Source organism: Chrysochloris asiatica, unplaced genomic scaffold (assembly GCF_000296735.1).
Source record: "Chrysochloris asiatica unplaced genomic scaffold, ChrAsi1.0 scaffold00228, whole genome shotgun sequence".
Lineage (NCBI taxonomy): Eukaryota > Metazoa > Chordata > Mammalia > Afrosoricida > Chrysochloridae > Chrysochloris > Chrysochloris asiatica.
The window spans coordinates 2,549,289-2,559,468 of record NW_006408746.1 but is presented as its reverse complement, the minus strand read 5'-3'; positions in this window follow the sequence as shown (position 1 = coordinate 2,559,468).

Genomic DNA, 10,180 nt, shown 5'->3' with positions numbered 1-10,180 from the left:
AAAAAAAAAAAAAGAAGAAAAGAAAAGAAAATCAGAGCAAAGCAAAGCCAACACAGTGTATTTTCTACCTTTGTTGTGAGGTTTCCACAGCATTATTCTGTGGTGTGTTTGCTCCCCACTTGGTCTTCCCGTTTGGTCTCACCCATGTTCTCGGCTCCAGGCAACCAAACCCTGCAGATTTAAAAGTATGTGATTTCTTATTTCCACTACAAGTTCCACTAGCTATAAGCCTTCAAACTTTAAAAATATTCCTACCTATGTGGTTCAGAGTTTTGGAGCTTTGCTCTGAACCTGCTTCACCTGGTATTCTGTGGTATTGCTGACCATGAACTTCACTGCACCTTTACCCTATCTGCCATCAAACCCTGCCTCCCACATTCACATGTTTTAAAAGTAACATTATTTGACAGTTACCAGGGATGGCAGAGAAGGAAGGGTAACTAACTGGATGGTGGGTAGACAAGTGTTAACTCAGGTGATAGGTAAAGCAATATACAATAAAAAGAGGTTGACAAAAAAGGAAGACACAGGGAGGTATGCAAGGGTTAAAGGGATAGAGGTAAATATTGTTACATACATAACTCTGGAACAATAGTAGTTTGCAATCCATGGACAGATACACAGGCTGAATGGGTAGGGAAGGAAGAGTGGGAGTATACCCACAAATATATATGGGTTTAAAAGAGGTTATTTGTACATGGGGTATTTACCATTGCTGTAAAGACTCCTTTGAAGACTTCTAAAGTCTTATCAACATCTTTAGTCAATGAGTTCCTGGGCCTTGGGACTTAGGACTATAGTCTCAGAAGACACCATGATCTGCTGGCATAACACAGTCCACAAAGACATTGTTCTACATGCTACTTTGGTGAGTAGGTCTGGGATCTTAAAAGCTCATGAGCAGCCATCTAAGTAGGAACTGTTGATTTCTCCATGTGTGAAATAAAGAAAACCAAGCAATGAAAACTGAAGATGCTTGGCATCAATCAGTCCAATAGACCAATGGAACTGGTGGATATCAGTCACCATGACTCTGAGACCAGACTAGATTGTGCATGGTTACCACTACCAATAGCTCTGAAAGGGATCACATTAGAAGGTCTTGGATAGAGATGGAAATGTGGAACAAACATAAAATTATATTACAAAGACCAGTCTTACTGTTCAGAAAGAAACTGAAAGAACCCAAAACTATGGACCTCAATTGCCCTACAGTTCTGGAACAGAACTCCTCCTTGTGATGTAGATAGGTATATTGAGTGGACAACAGCACTAGTAAGATATACTCAACATGGAATGGCCAATCATTCAATCAAAAGGGCACCATTTGCCTAAGGACAAAGTTGAGAAGGGATGAGAAGGAGGGTATAATGTACCATAAGAGAGAAGTACCATAGGGAAGAATTTGGATAAATCTTGTTGCATGAAGGGAATTGCAATCATTGAGATGAAACAAGTATATGATTTATTGAATGTAAAACTAATAATCTTCTCTGTAAACATTCACTCAATTCACAACAACAAAATGTTTTAAAATCATATATATAACAAGCAAAGTTTAAAAATTAATAATAAAGAAATATGCAAAGACCTGGAGTTAGAAAACTGAAGGGAAGAATATCGTTAATATTTCTCAAGCCAAATAACTAAAGACAAAATGGAGGTGTTGAGTTGCAATATGTAAATATTCTATGGAAAAACTGTTGATCAATACAGGAAGCAACAAAAGAAGATTAGAGGAACACACAGAGACATTGTATTAAAAAGAATTGTCCAGTTGATATTCAACCATTTCAAGAGGAAGCATTTAATCAAGAAGCAATCATACTGTGGAATAAATTCAATTGGTATTGGCAAAAAAACAAGCTCTAAGATTTGACAAAACACCAGTTGAATTATTTCAACAAACAGATGCAATCCTGGAAATTCTCACTCATTTATGCCAAAAAATTTGGATGACGTAGCATTGACTGAAAAAGATCCATATTTTTGCCCATTCCAGAGAAAAGTAATACAACAGAAAGTAGAAATTGTCAAGAAACAGCACTAATATGACACAGAAGTAAATCTTTGCTGAAGATAATTTTTAAAAGTTTACGATAGTACCTCAACAGGGAACTACCAGAAATTCAAGTCAAACTCAGAAGAGGATGTAAAATGAAAGATATCAGTGCTTATGTCAGATGAATTTTGACTGAAATAAGTGAATAGCAGAAATATATTTATTTACCTTTTAATGTTATGGATAACATTGTGAAAAATAAGAATTCCAGAACACTTAACTACTCAAGTGGAACCTGTCCATAGACCAAGAGGCAGCCATTTGACTCGAACAAGGGACTACTGTCTGCATGGATTAAAATCAGGAAAGGTGTGTGCTAAGGTTGTATCCTTTAACCATGTTTTTACTGTCTGTCAGCTGAGCAAATGAGAATCTGCACTGTATGAAAAAGATATTAGTAGAATATTCCTTAACAACCTGTGATACATAGATGATAAAACTTCACTGCTGTAAACACAGATGATTTGAAGCACTTACTAATGAAGATCAAGGGCTACACCTCAACATAAAGAAATAAAAATCCTCACAAGTAGACTAATAAGCAACATCACAATAATTGAAAGAAGTTGAAGTTGTCAAGGATTTCACAAGCAGCACTCTTAGAAATAAGAGTTAAGGAATCAAATGACATATTGCACAGGGCAAATCTATAACAAACATTTCGAAAGTGCTAAAGAGCAAAGAGGTCAGTTTGAGGACGAAAGTACACCTGACTGAAGCCATAGTATTTTTAATTACTTCATATTCATGTGAAAGTGGGACAATGCATAGGGAATACTAAAGAAGACTGATGACTTTGAATTACAATGTTGCCAAAGAATATAGAGCATACCACAGTCTGTCAGAAGAATAGAAAATGTGTTTTGGAAGAAGTACATACAGAATGCTTCTTAGAAGTAACAATGGTGAGATTTTGTCTCATGTACTTTGGACAAGTTAAGGATGGTTCACTCCCTGGAGAAGGATATCATACTTGATAAAGTGGAGGACCAACAACAAAAAGAGGAAGACCATCAAAGGCACATACCAACACAGTGACTGCATCAATGGGCTCAAGCATAGCAATGTTTGTGAGGATGGTGCAGGATTGGGTAATATTTCATTTTACTGTATGAGTTGGAACTGACTCAATGGCACCCAACAACTTAAAATATGTTTGTATTTTGTATTTACAATAGATGAGGTCCAAAGTAATTTAACAAAATAAAAATTACAAGAATCATGACAAATTAAGCAGCAGGAGAAAGTACACCATATTTAAGGCAGTATTTAATAACATGACAGAACTGAAAATATCTTGACTCTTTCTTTATAGTATAAATAAAAATATTTCTATGAAGGAGAAAATCAGTTGAATGTATTTGCTTTTATTCCTACTTTATCATGATCAGAGTCTCTCTTTCACTCTCTATTGTTAAGTATTCATTTCTCTAGGCCCCATATGAAACATAAACCATGATTGGGCTAATACCTTTTTCCTACAATTATCTGTTATATCCACATTTAATCTTTGACAGCCATTGCATTAATTATGTCTCTCTGTTAAATTAGTCCCACAAGTGCAATAGACAATCTTTGAAATGGAGCATTCATTTTTTATTTATGCATATTTCATTCTGTTGCAGAACATTTTATTAACAAAAGCAATCATAAGGATTGACTTTTATGATAAATAACCTAATATAGTTTTCCTTTATGCTTGCTTAGTCATGCTTTTTGTCATAATGTTATGGTTTACAGAATAGAAAAGCTACCGCTAATAGAAACTACTAATCTTTTGTTACCTTTGCCACATTTTACTGTTAATGTTCCCCAAGTGAACTCAAAGTTGAAGTTATAATGAAGTTGATAGATATTACTATTTAATAAAATCATTCAGTCATGTACAGTATAAAATTAAACCACAAAGAAATAAAAAATGATCAATTAATTCCTTGTAGCATTTTAGACACATGTGATGCTTAATATACATTTTCAATAACATTTCCTCAAATCACCTAGAAAGTATACATATACACAATACAAATATATATACTATGTGTAAATATATGATAATCATGATTATATATATGTTATATGTGTACATACAAAAGGGCTCCAAGAAGTTCGTGGGAAAATATATTATGTTTAATTCCATTTTCCACAAGCTTGTGGAGCCCCCTCCTACATATACATATGAGTGTGAACACACATATACTGCTTGATGCTTATATAGACAGACTGAAAACGTGGGAGATCATGCATTTTTAGTCAGTTCACTTAACCCTTACTATTTGCCAAGCATTGCTCTAAGCTCCAGAATCCCTGAATGGTGTTGAATTACTAACTAAAAGGTTTGTGACTGAACTTACCCATATGTCCCTTGAAAGAAATGCAATAAATCTGCTTCTGAGAACACTATGGAGTAGTTTTACTCTTCACATATAGAATCAACATCATAAGTTGGAATCCCTCAATTATTTTTTGGGTTTGGCTTTCCCTTTTTGATTTCAGGCTCTAAGGACAGAGGTTATAAAGTTTAAAAAGACATAATGACTGTAAAATGCATATAATCCTTTGGGATACACACAACAAATTAATTTAGCCAAGGTAATAGGAAAATATTTCCATGATTCTTAAGATGAAACTTTAAGTGGGAGATGAGCAAAGAATATGGGAAATACATTTAGGCAATGAACTATATAAGTGTCCATTATTTTTAGCCTCCACAGTGTCAATGACAATTTAGAAAAGTCAAGTTCAAGGGATGGGTCACTGGGATGAGTCAGAATGCCGTAAGTGGAAAGGTGTTGGGAAGAGAGCAAAGTCAAGTGCAGTGGGATGGATCAGTGAGATGGATTCAGTGGGATGAGTAAGACTGCCATAAGAGGAAAGGTATTTGGGAAGTGATGAAAGGAGGATACAAATAAAAGACTACTCTTATAAGAAGCTTGACTATAAAAGATGCTGTGGTTAAGCGCTGTTGAGCTGTCTCTGACTCATAGAGACCAGTATAGGGTTTTGGAGGAGCAGCTGGTGAGTTTGAACTGCTGACCTTATGATTCAAATCAATCTTGTAGGCCAATGCATTATCCTGCAGTGGTAAAATGAGAAATTTTGTGTGTGATAAAGATATGCACTACTTGCCTATCCCTACGTGTTGAGAAAAACAGAGTCATCAATGAAGAAAAAGTTAAAGAAAGGGGTGAAATGATAAAGTTCCTGAGGTAAGAAAAATGAGAAAGGGTTGAATTATTTGCTATAAAAGGAAGAGAATTATCTTCACTTGCATTTGAAAGAAAGAGATAAAATATAAATTGTAGCTTATTTAGGACTCCTGGTGTGTGGTGCTATAGGCTAAGTACTGGACTGAGAACCACAAGGTCAGCAGTTCAAATCTACCAACTGCTTCTCAGAAGTCATATAAAAGATCACTATGTCAGAACCAACTTTACAGCACTTTACAACTTAACAATAACTTATTTAAGGAACTCATAAGCTTATTTTTTCATTTTAAAATGAGGCAAATTTGTTTGCTAAAATAGAAGAAAGCCTGGATGTTAAAGAAAAGTTGTGACAGAAAATGAATAAGAAATGCTACATTGCCAACTAACATTGTGACTTTTATGTCAACTGAACTTGTAGACCACAAACTCACAGGGACACTAATTTTGTGATTTCTTCACATTAGACTTGGAGACAATTCATAAATGAGTGCTTTGAAAGATTTGAGGCTTAATGCTAAGGTTGTTGGCAATAGGACATGGGTTAATTGGAAATCAGTAAGGCCATGAAGAAATCATGGGTCTGGGGAACAAAAAAATCCAACATGAAGCATTGATGAGTTTTAATGAAAGAACTGAAGGGACAAAAAGTTAGTTGATGTTTGGTATTCTGAAATAAAATACTTCAGAGTTGAGGATATAGTGGAAGAGATATGAGCAGTAGGATTTCCTGCAGCAGTGATGAGAAAGTTATCCCCCAAACACCCTCCCATATGTCCTGCAAGTAAAAACATGATAAGAGACATTCACAAGGCTGTTATGACATAGGATACCACTAGGATACACAGGATCATCTAATAATTAATTTGTTGTACTAAAAGCATACTATCACTAAATGTATTTTAATAAAATGTGTTACTAGAACAGTGATTGTATACTAATTTTTGTTTAGTTTTAAATCTGTCTTGGTTACAACATTTTAAATTTCTTGAGAGCAAGGTTTAACTTTCATTGTCTTATTATTCCTGTTGTCCTCACAGTGTCTGGCACATGTTGTTGTTGTTGTTGTTGTTGTTGTTGTTGTTGTTGTTAGGTGCCATCGGGTCAGTACCAACTCATAACAACCCTTTGCACAACAAATGAAACACTGCCCAGTCCTGGACTAACTTCACAAAATTGTTGCCATGCTTGAGCCCATTGATGCTGCCAATCCATATCACTAGGGTCTTCCTCTTTTTCTCTGACCATCCATCTTACCAAACATAATATCCTTCTCCAGCAACTGGTCCCTCCTAACAATATGTCCAAAGCATGAGAGACAAACTTTGGCAATCCTGGCCTCTAAGGAGCACTCTGGCAGCACATCTTCCAACACAAATGTGCATTGACAGCCCATGACACTTTCAATATTCTCTTCCAATACCATAAGTCAAAAGCATCAATTATTCTATGGTCTTCCTTATTCACTGTCCAGCTTTAGCATGCATATGACATTATTGAAAACACCATGGCTTGGGTCAGGGACACATTAGTCCTCAAGCTGACATCTTTGCTCTTCAACACTTTAAAAAGGTCTTGTGCAGAAGATTTTGCCTAATGCAGTACACTTCAATTGATTTCTTGACTGCTGCTTCCATTAGTGTTGATAGTTGATCCAAGAAAAATGAAGTCCTTGACAACTTCAATCTTTTCTCCATTGATAAGAATGTTGCTTATTGGTCCAGTGGTGAGGATTTTTGTTTTCTTTACATTAAAATGCAATCCTTACTGAAGGCTATGGTCTTTGATGTTCATCAGTAAGTATTTTAGGTCCTTGTCACTTTCAGCAAGCAAGGTTATATCATCTGCATATCACAGGTTGTTAATGAGTCTACCTCCAATTCTGATGCCACATTTTTCTTCATATAACCCAGCTTCTTGGATTATTTGCTCAGCATGTTGTTGTTGTTGTTCTATGCCGTGGAGTCAACCCTGTACAGGGTTTCCAAGGCTGTACATCTTTACAGGAGCAGAAAGCCTCATCTTTATCCCTTGGAACAGCTGGTAGTTTTGAACTGCTGACCCTGAGGTTTGCAGCCCGATTCGTAACCACTATGCTACCAGAGCTCCTCATAGGTTGAATAAGTATTATGAAAGAATACAACCCTTTTGCGCACCTTTCTTAATTTTAAACCATTCAGTGTTCCCATGTTCTGTTTGAACAACTGTCTCATGGTCCATGTACAGATTCCTCATGAGCATAATTAAATGTTCTAGAATACTCATACTTCATGATACTGTCCATAGCTTGTCATGATCCACACAATCAAAAGCCTTTGTGTAATCTGGCACATAGAGTGTTTGCAAATGTTAGTTAAGTTAAACTGAATGGTATACTTAACTTGTGTACTTGGAATGTCATAACACACATGCATTATTTTAATAGATATCCACAAAAATACAACATACAAAAGTGCTATGTTTCTTCTCTTGTTGAATTATGCCCCATCAGCAGATGAAGATCACCAAAGCTCTGTTCTGTCTGCATCTTTAAGGTAAACTCTACTTTGAGGACACAGTTCTTTCTCAGTCATATTTTGAGTACTTTACTAACTGAGGGACTCATCTTCTGACACTATATCTACAAAAACAACAACAACCCAAAGATCTATATGTTAGGCATTAGTAAGCTGAAATGATTAGGAATCGGCCATTATGAATTGGATAATCCTATGGTTTGCTATGTCAGGAATGACAAATTGAAGGGGAGTGGCATCACATTCACCATCATAAAGAGAATCTTATATACCATATACATAAAGATATATTAAAGTACAATGTTGTATGTAATAGGATAATACACATAAGCCTACAAGGAAGACCAGTTAATAGCACCATTATTCATATTTATGCACCAACCAAAGGTGATGAGACTGAAGAATTCTATCAAATTCTTCCATCTTAAATTGAACAAAAATGCAATCAAGAAATCAAATTGACTACATATGTGGGAAGAGTCCATGGAGAAGCTCAATATCATCAGCCAACAAAAGCCCAGGGGCCAACTATCAAGGGCTGTTAATCAACAGACCATCAATTGTTCATATGCAAGTTCAGACTGAAGCTGAAGAAAATCAAAATAGATCCATGATAGCCCAAATAAAATGTTAACTATATCCTACCTGTGGAGTCTTGGTGTGATGATGTGGTCAATGCACTGGGCTGCAAAGTCAGTTTGAACCACAAGGTCAGCAGTTTAAGCTCACCAGCTGCTCTTCAGAAACCCTACACAGGGTCACCATGGGTCAGAACTAACTTGATGGCACTTGACAACAACATTGTTGTTGTTGTCAAGTGCCATCGAGTCGGAACCGACTCATAGCGACCCTATGCACAGCAGAACAAAACAATGTCCAATCCTGGGCCAACCTCACTACCGCTGCCACCCTTGAATCCATCAATGCTGCCACCTGGCCAATCCATTTTGTTGGGGGTCATCCTCTTTTTCTCTGACCCTCCATCTTACCAAGCATGAAATCATTCTCCAGAAACTGTTCCCTCCTGACAATATGTCCAAAGTATGAGAGATGAAGTTTAGCCATCCTGGCCTCAAAGGAGCACTCTGGCTCATCTGTCTGTCGTGCTGTGGTGGCTTGAGTTGCTGTGATTCTGAGGGCTATGCCACTGGTATTTTAAATACCAGAAGGGTCACCCATGGTGGACAGGTTTCAGATGAGCTTCCAGACAAAGACAGACTAGGAAGAAAGAGTGACAAACTACTTCCGGATCGCTAGTCACTGAAAACCTTATGAATAGCAGTAACAACAACATATACCACCTGAACTTACAGATCATCTTAAGAACAGATTTAATGCATTAGATATTGATGACTGAAAGCCATAAGAGCTGTGGGATGACATAAAAAGCATCATACATGAAGTAAGCAAAAGATCATTAAAAAGACAGGAAAGAAAGAAAAGACCAAAATGGATATCAGAAAAGACTCTGAAACTTGTTCTCAAACGTAGAGAAGTTATAGTGAATTAAATAAATTATTAAGCAAAGGAGCTAAAGAGTAACTGTAAAGGGCAACTCTAGAAGACAAACGCAAGTGTTATAATGAAATGTGCAACAATCTAGAGTTAGAAAACCAAAAGGGAAGAACATGCTTCATATTTCCAAAACTGAATAACTGGGGGGGAAAAATCAAGCCTTGGTTTGCAAGGTTGGAGGATTCTATGGACAAAATATTGAATGACACAAGAAGCATCCACAGAAAATGGAAGTATTGCCCAGTAACTGTACCAAAAATCCATGGTCAATGTTCAACCAATTCAAGAAATAACACATGATCAAGAACCTGCAGTGTTAAAAAAAGAAATCCAAGTTGCACTGAAGGCATTGGCTTAAAACAAGGCTCCAAGAATTGGCATAAAACCAATTTAAAAGCTTAAATGAACAGCTGCAGCACTGGAAACTTTCACTCATCACTGCCAGGAAATTAGGAAAACAGTTGCCAAGCCATCCAATTGGAAGAGATTCATATTTGTGCCCATTCCAAAGGAAGGTCACCCAATGGAATATAGAATATCATCAAATAATATCATTAACATCACATGCAAGTATAGTTTTGCTGTAGATAATTTAAAAAATGGTTGCAGTGGTACATCCACAAGGAGCACCCAGAAATTCAAGTCAGATTTAGAAGAAGAGACAGAATGAGGGATAGCATTGCTCGTGTCAGATGGATCTTGACTGAAAACAGAACAACAGAAAGATGTTTACATGTTATTTATTGTATTTTATTGACAAAGAAATTCAACTATGTGGACCTTAACAAACTGAATAACATTGTAAAGACTAGGAATTCCAGAACACTTAATTGTGTTCATGAGGAAACTATGGATAGACTAAGGGATAGTCATTCAAAAACAAA